The following is a 9,634-nucleotide window of genomic DNA, read 5'->3' as shown; positions in this document are numbered from 1 at the left end:
ACTATGTGTTTATTCAAATGTTGTACACATACTAACAAAAACACATATTTGACACACCTAAATGAATTAAAGGGGCGTTACCAGTGTTCAGTGGGGAAGATTCTTCCTAAATATGTTCATGTTGACTACTTTCTTAGAGCAATCAATAATTCAATCATTTTGCTCAAACAGTTTTCACAAAAACTGAGCATTATAATCCCAAGTAAGTTAAGGATGTATTGCAGAACTGTTCTAATAAACGGCATTAGCTTTAGCTCACTGTACCTAATAAACTGGGTGTATATTAAACAGAGAAACGCAGCAGATCCCCACATCGCCGGATTAAAAAAAGAAAAAATGAATGGCGACTGATTATAACGTATTTGCCAAGCAACTATCGTACTGTTGTTGTGTTTAGCATTCTCGATCACTTCTGACCTATTTACTATGTCGTCTTTCCTCTTCTTGTTTTTTCCTTACAGAATAACGTTGTGGGCTGTACAAATATATTTTTGTGTCATTTTTCCGTTCACATGGTTGTGCTTCAATGCATTCAACAGCAAAACAAACACATTTATATAAAGACTTGTGCAGATTTTCACTTAATCTGACAAAGCACGAAGAGAAGCCACGTTAGTCCATTCCTCCACTGCAGAAAAACACACACCTAATTTTAATTTTGACTACACGACCTCTTCTGCTTCTCTCTGATTTACACCCTGAGGCTATTCAGCACCACGCTGCAGAGCTTCATGGCGTACAGTGTTTATGTTTGTAAAGAGAGAGGGACATAGAGGCAGAGAAGGAGAGATGGATACATGGAGACAACAGGTCAGAAGAGAAAGTTTGAGGCCGGTGGAGAGGAGTAATTCAGCAGGAAACACTACTTAGCTGTTATCTAGTTTGAACTGAATTCAGTTTTGATGAAACAGTAATTTACTGCAATTCATCACAGCAAACATTGTCATCCTGCACAGAAACCTGCATGCTTCTACACGTGTGACTGAACACGCTGTGGCTTGTGTGCATGTGTATGTGTGTGTGTGTGTGTGTGTGTGTGTTATTGTGAGTGCTCGAGCATATCTGTGCATGTGTATACATGTGAGGGAGTGCTTGTCCCCTCCAGTTTCTCAATGACCCTCGGATACATCCTCTCACTCATCCAACCTTTTTCATCATGGGATGATGAAATAGGCGATAAACCTCTCAGCACTGACGGGACTATGAATCCCACCGTGACGGAGAAGGTTGAACATGATTGATAACAGCTGCTACATTCACCTAAGTTAGCAGGCAACTATTAACTAAAGAGTGTGGCCACTTGATGTATTAATGTTATTAATGTATTTCTCATTTGTCTGACAAAAAGTCTATCTTTTTCATTTTTATTTTTGAAATTCAAAGGAATAACGTACATTTGAATCTAATTTTTGCCAGTTTATTTGTGGTTTTTATTTTAACAGTTATTGAAATAGAGAGATATTTTTGTATGTTTGTGTGTCTTCTTGGGCGACTGTGGCTCAGTGGTGAGCAGGGATTGTCTTTCAATCAGAGGATCAGCGGTTCAATCCCCGCGCCACTAGCCTATGTCAATGTGTCCTTGAGCAAGACGCTTAACCCTAAATTGCGCCTACGGAGTATGAATGGTTGATTAAACTGATGTGGCTCCTCCCATCAGTGGGTGAATGATGTCATGTAAAAAAGCACTTTGAGTGGTCGGAAGACTAGAAAAGCGCTATACAGGTCCATTTACCATTCTCAGCTATTTGAGGCAATAACTGCCACAATCGTTGTACATTTGCATGTGTAAAAGACAACCAGGAAAAGCAACAAAAAACTTTATGACATGTTTTTGTCACAGACACTTAACAGTATAGGACGTTGAGATCCATTTACACTTTATTTTGGCCACATGCCAATCATCAAATAAATCTTCAATGTCACATTTACAACCATCACGAAACAAAAGAGCTAGAAACAGGATCTGAGAAGTCTCCTGAACGGGAGCAGCTTCCAACAGCATGACGGATGAAGGAAAGCAGATCATTTTACAGCATATTCAGGCCAGATGCCAATCACTGATGAAATTACAGGAAACCTTTAGCTTGGAAAACTTTAAAGAAATGTTGCAAATATAAACATTAGGCTGGTCCTTAGATTACAAAAGCAAATTGAGTTGGCTTCTGAATTTGAAACGTAATAACTTAATTAACCCCCTTGAAGTCTGAGATCATTTTCACAGATTTTACCATGGAATTGGTGTAAGAACGCGAAGACAGACACAGTACACTGGGTAACATTTAATGTTGGACCAATATTCACTGTCATCTTTGAAGTGAATTTGACTGGAGCAGCTATAGATTTGTCATCAATGTATTTAAATTGACTTGAAAAAACGGGAAGAAATTGTGTTTTTATTATGTGTTTGGTAAACAACAAAACATGCCTTTTTGTGCTCACTGTTTCCGATCTACAATACATTGTGGATTATTTTATTCAATTAAACTTGTATTCTTTTTGTATTAGTTTCATTTGTTCCGGTTTATAATATTTTTTTTTACGAATCACACGGAATTTACAGACTTTTAATATATTCCTCTCAAAAAATATAGTATCTCACGCCATCAGTGTTTTGACATCATGATTTTTAGGATAGTGATTATAGATTAAGTTCAGAGGAGGTAATGCTGTAGACTATTAGCTCACCTGGACAAGCACGGGCCTGTTTGGCCCACAGGAAGCAAGAGCTGGGCTGAACTTACCTGTGAGCTCATCTCGCCCCAGGGCAGCACGGTCAGAACGTACTCTACGTGGGCCGAGAGCATGGGTAATGTGCAGTGGTAGCGGATGTAAAGGTGAAACTAAAAAATAATATTAAACAGTTTGAGGACACCCTTAACATTACATGCTTATGTTGATAGAAAAGGAAATCACACAAAAATAGTCCTGATACTGATGCTAAAATTGGGAGGGAACAATATTTTCTGTTTACCAAGATGCTGTAAATAATATGGTATTCTCTTAACCTACCCGTGGTCCCTGAAATGAACCTGCTATTTGGCAGTCAGTATATATGGTGTGGGGTTAAAGGTCAAAGGGTTAGGGGCCACAGAGATGAGCAGGGCAGTAAAGAGAGAGATCTGCACAGGCATGCCTCTCCACCTCCAGGGCCTGATTCCATGTTTATTCAAAGACCCGGCATGTGAAAGAGCCACATAATACACAAAAGTATGACACACTGCCCAGACACACACTCAACATGACAACATAACAAAAAAAAAACAGGCAGCATGTGTTTGGGGATTTATTCTTTTTTGTATCTCTTGCACTGACCCGTACTCTCCATAATTTCTATTTCTCTTACTTAAATCTTCCTTTCCATGAGGAGTTTTGTGAAAAAAATGAGTTAATTGAGGCTTTGAAAACTTACAGTGAATGAGGTTCTGTATGAGAAACTAGAGAACAGGAGTAAATGAGAGAGACGTTCATTCAGGATGGGTAAAATCAAGCAAAAGTGACAAATACATTAACTACATGAAGCCAACAGAACTGCTTAACTCCACTAAACAGAGCCTAGTTTGAAGCGAGCGCTCCTCTGACGAGAGACGAGAGCTTCATCTCCTAACTGCATGATTATATACTCCACGATGGCCAGTCCGTAGATGATTGCAAGGAGAGAACACATTCCTCTTCTTACAAAGGTGTGGTTGAGATGGAGTGGCCCCTGAGAACCCCCTTCAGGCCTGGATAAGTGGAATGTGCCAATCTACTACAGCCAATCTACTGAGGAAGGCACTCGAAAAATAAAGTGGGCTAATAAAAAGGTTCTGTGTGTCTTTATATCCTGAGGTCAAACAAAAAATAACTGAAAAAACATCACCTTCAATATGTCTGGTTGATGATGAGACTCAAATAGCATCAGCTACACTTTGAAATGAGTAATGATCAAACATAGGATGTTAAAATAATATGGTGAACATGGTCAATATTACACCTGCATCCAAACATTACAATATTAGCATGATCATGTTGGCATGACGTCAGTATTTAGCTGTTAGGGTGAGTGGAGACACTTTTCATGACAACAATGGGATGGTGAATTGAGTTTATCAGAATCAGAACTGTTTATTTGCCAAGTATGTTTTGTTTACACATACGAGGAATTTGTCCTGGCGGGAGGTGCATCACATTGAACATTTAACAAAAACACACAAATGAACATTTAACAATAAGCAGAGAGCAGTAAATAGGAGCATGAGTATTTACATGTAAGTAAAGTTTTAAGATAAAATAAAAAATGGAATGTGAGTGTAAGTGTTATGTGAAAGTGACAAGTGTGTGATAAAGTGGCAAGTGTATTAACATATGAGCTGTGGAGGGATGTGCACAATGGGTGGAAAACATTTCTTAGTTAAAACATGTATTTGTTACTTTTAATTTTCTTTCTTTCAACAAACATATTCCCTTGTGTGGTGCTCTGGTCTGGGACCCGTTTCAATTTGTTATCAAAAGCCAAATGATAGGATTCATTATTTTTTCCAAACTCAGACTCATTCGCCTTGACTCATTTTCTGTGAAGAACATAAATCAGAACACATTTTTTAATGAGCACACAATGTACACCCCTCCCTACACATTTATACTACATACTTACAGGATGTTCGGGTCCACTGGACCCGGGGCTCATAAGAGTGTGGAAATTGAAACTGTCCTGCTACCCTTCACTCTGTCCTCCTGTGTGGGCCTGCTTGGAGTGTGTGTGTGTGTGTGTGTGTGTGTGTGTGTGTGTGTGTGTGTGTGTGTGTGTGTGTGTGTGTGTGTGTGTGTGTGTGTGTGTGTGTGTGTGTTCATGCTTTGCCCGTGTGGTTCCTTATCAGACAGTAACTTTAAAGAAGAAGATGAGATTGAGCATCAGCTAGTTCCAAAATGAAGACGAGCACCAGGACCAGTCAGCAGCGAGCAAGTGAAGAACTGTGGATGTTCTGACCTCAAGGTTCTATGCTCTGATCTCAGAGTTCTATGTTCTGATCTCAGAGTTCTATGTTCTGATCTCAGAGTTCTATGCTCTGATCTCAAGGTTCTATTCTATTTTAACATAAAATTGTTTGATTGTGTTGAATTAAATAACCCAAAATGCAGTGGGTCCACCAGACCCACTAACACTGGCTGAATAACACAAATATGAACACCACACAAGGGTTAAACCACAGGGGGACGTGCCCATAGATGTCCTGCAGGCTGCTACTAGCACAGTTATCATGAATCACACACCAAAATATGTACACTCCCACACACTGCCTGTACACCCATCAGCTTAAACATGATAAAGATATAGACATTATAACTTATATTAACAATCCCAGTCATTTACACTATAACATTAACCGCACGTCATGTTGCCGCACGATTCAAACTCTCTGCCAAGTTCATAAACAATTCATTTGAGTTTGGTTTGAAGACTCATGCCAACACAAAACACGTCCTCCAACAACCTTTGAATGCTTTCCGATAACAAGGAGCAGCTGTTGAGACTCAGAATAAATGTGTAATTACAAGAAAAAAAACATGCAAACATTATAACGTGCCGACCTGTCTGGAAACACAGGAGTCTGGTACAGGCAGACACACAAACATGCAAAACAAAAAACAGACGGAAAACCACAGACACCCTGAAAACATCCAGGGTGCACAAGGTCAAAGGTCTCTTGATGACCCTGAGGGTCCTGCAAACACTGAGCCGGATCCTCATGACTGACGGGACAGCAGCATCCTCAGCGGGACAAGGTCATTGACACCGCTACCACGGTAACTGACTGGCAGTGATAGAAAGGCTGTTAGCAAATGTGTGTGAGGGAGCAGCTCCATGCTCACATGCACAGAGGACGATTAAGGGGAAAAGGAATCAAAAACAAACTCGGACAAATTTGGAATGCTAGCGTTTTAAACGGTGAAATGGTTTATTATACCGTACGGCTTCGACATAATCACTCAGTCTGAATATGCGCGGTGTGTATTTCACCATGGATCGAGTGTTCCAACACAGAGGTCGGGATTGAAGGTCAGGTTGGCATATGAACGTGATTTTTTTTGGAGAGGAGTGTGTGTCTTCACCATCAAGGTGCGGTAAACTGAATAATGCTAACTTCACCCTCAGAGCACACAACCCACAAGCTGACCCACCTCCACATGATAGGAACCACTGCCAGCACTTTCCTGATACTCCAAACACAGCTGTGAACACACACACACACACACACACACACACACACACACACACTGGCAGAGACACCTTACAGTGATGAAACAATCCCAAATCAATAGTGCTCACAGTAATCGTACCTGGTCTATATACCTGAAACCCACATTAGCCAAACTGATAATCAAATGTAAGATTATCAACAATCATAGTCTAATAATAGACACAGGCAAATTTTAAAAAGTCATAATAAAATGTGATTTTACTGCTTTTTTTGAGGGGCGTTAACTGGAACTGGAACTGCTGTATACACGTTTCATTTTGTGCAGGTTTAAAAAATAGTGACCTTTCAAAATCCATAATTCATTGCATCCGTCTTACTTATCTCTTTCCCACCTCATTATCCTTCGCTTTCCTCCCTTCCCTCTACAGGGTCTTATCTTCTCCTTCCTATCACAAAGAAAAGGAGAAAGGGATCATACCACAACGAAAAGAAAAGGATTATTTGTTGGTTAAAAATCTCTCACGTCTCCACTAAACCCAAATGTTTAAATTCTAATAAGCTCTTTTGAAAGACTGTGAGAGTGTGTGTGTGTGTGTGTGTGTGTGTGTGTGTGTGTGTGTGTGTGTGTGTGTGTGTGTGTGTGTGTGTGTGTGTGCGTGTGTGTGTGTGTGTGTGTGTGTGTGTGTGTGTGTGAAATACTAGCAACTTTGATCCAACTCCTGATGACGCTCGGCTGGAGGTTTCATACCTCGCGTCCCAGGACTGACCAATGGCACACAAGGTCAGCGTGCAGCCGAGTGTGGGCTGATCCAATCAGAGGAAAGTACAGCAGGGGGCAACAAGGTGGCCAGAGGCAGCCAGGGGACAAGCGGAGGAAGAGGGGGAGCAAGAGGAGGGGCACTTGCTCCTAAAAAACCTTCACAAACTCTTATGATGGAGCGTAATCGGATTCTGGCGAGCTTAGTGGGATTTCGCCCCAAGAAGGTGTCTTATTATTATTATTAGGATTTCTTTGTTTAGCGAATGCCCGTATCTCCGGCTTGAATTAGGGGGATTATTCCTTTATTCCACACTCCCGCCCATAATGCTGGGAAACTGTTTCCTCGGTAATTAGTTCTCAGTGCCCTTGTTTGGTTTGCCACAGTAACAGTATTGTAGTTATATTATGACTCTGAGAGACTGAAGGAAAGAAAAACTCCTGATTTTAGAATTTCAATTATTTTCCAGCTTGAACATATTACTGCTTAAAGTTTCTGTACTATATTTTTACACTTAGGGCTAAACAATTTTTTTTTAATATATGTATGTTATGTGGATCTTTTATACACAACACCATTCAGAAGTATATACATTATAATTACATTCAACCCAAAAAAGGAAAGATTTTTGCCAGAAATTATAGACACATTGACTTGACACATGAAGTAAAAAAAACTGGAGGAATGAGAGCTTGTTCGGGGAACTCATTTTCCCAATGTACAAACACTTAATGTAACATTGTGTACTTGTACATCGTGGACATCCCTCCCTGCCGTGCAGTGCAGAGGAGGAACTGAGTTATTGAGAACAATGGTTATCATCCCTGCAACTCTCTTCATCCCTGTCGTCTGAAATGTTACATTTTGCTCAGGAAATGGGAAAGATAAACTGGATGTCAAGAAGTCTATGCAAAGGATGCTTTCACAATCTCTTCTCTTACAGTTGCATTTGAGCTGATAGCAGACAAGCGTCTGTGTAGGATTTGAACCAATGAGTTTAGGGCCAAAGTGAGATCATTTAGGTTCCACACAGATTCACAACTGACTAGATATAATGTGACCGTTGTGTTATAATATCTTTAATGTTTTTGCCAGTAAAACGTCATTTGTTTTTGTACACACACAACATTGCATCAAAAAACATCCAACATCGTTGTTAATGAGAATCAAGAGTTAGTTGAGTGCACGTCAATAATTACGTCTACTAACTCCTAACTGACCGCTACAGGCTGTAAGTGCACCGCTGCTTTAGTTTGGAAAGCTAATATGAATTGATCTTCTCCAGACTTACACACAATTCGTGACATTTTCATTGTCAATGCAAATGGTAAAAGGGCTGTTCTCCACACGTTAGTGTGTAATTTTGAACTTTTCCTCTGGGGTGTTTCTTCTTAAAATGCACTCCCTCTCAGCTCCATCTTTTGTCTACGTTTCTCTTCTTCACACGGCTCTGCCACACAATTTACCAATTTCATTTTGCATTTCATTTTATTGCATTTTTAACACTGACCTTACACTTCACTGCTCCCAGAGGTATAGGCTGGGCCTGAGTTGGGGACTTGGGACTTGCGTGTTAAATACTGTGGTATGAAACATGTGTGATGTGCAACACAATGAATCAATCCCACCAACACAACCACCTCTGTTATGCTTGGTAAATCAATTGTTCAAATTGGAATTCATCAAAAATACATTTAAAATGAATGGTGACATTGGGTATGTGTTTCATCTGTTTTCCAGACCACAGAGGGAAAGAGAGAAATGGGTTTTCGTGGGCTAATAACCATTTAAGGGCTTTATCTCGTTGTCTCTAAACGCCAAGGACGAACTGTGGCAGGCACACAAGCCTGGTCACAGTCTGTCAGCTAAAGCCTTGCTCATCCTGTAATGACTTCAGATTCAACATCCATCTCCCACACATGCACGCACGCACACACTCAGACACACACACACACACACACACACACACACACACACACACACACACACGCACAGACACACACACACACACACACACACACACACACACACACACCTTTTTAACAGCCTCAATGCCCCTCTCCTTCTGGAACAGCATACACATAAATGTCAATGTGCGCGCAAAGCAGAGTCCCTTCAGCCTGGGTAAATGTGGCCATCGGTCTCCAGCTGGTTTATGATCCTAATGTGTTGATGCTAGTAGAGCAAGGACATGCTAAAGACACACTGCAACAGCTGCTTTGTCTTTCCATCACATTTCTCTTTTCGCCACTACTATGAGGTTAAATTCCTGCAGTGGACCGTTGCAGCCTAAAAGCATCTTTAGGCAAGATTTGAAACCTTGATCTAAGTTTCTGATGCAGTTGCAGTGACTTCTAACCATTGCTAGCCACATTTGTAGCTCTGCTTCTAGATTAGAAATGTTAGTTGGTCCACCACACTGTAAATAATCACTCTAATTTGTAAGAGACAAAGCTACTTCTGAATTTATATTTGTGTAAAGTTCATGCTATCTAAATGATATGAAGCAAACGGAACCAGATAATCTGACTCTGGTAAAATGCTCCCACCCAACAAATACTCACATGCAAAGTGCCCTCGCATGCAACCAACCGCAACACAAACAAGGTGTGCGATACGCTACAAATGGAGAAGATAAAGTGCAGCCGAGCCATGCCGGAAAATCTCTTTTCCTGACTTGGCAGGTGCTCCAACTCG

This window comes from Clinocottus analis, unplaced genomic scaffold, assembly GCF_023055335.1.
Source record: "Clinocottus analis isolate CAN_PGR_092001 unplaced genomic scaffold, fCliAna1.0.p SCAF_4, whole genome shotgun sequence".
NCBI lineage: Eukaryota > Metazoa > Chordata > Actinopteri > Perciformes > Cottidae > Clinocottus > Clinocottus analis.
This window is presented reverse-complemented; position numbering follows the sequence as displayed.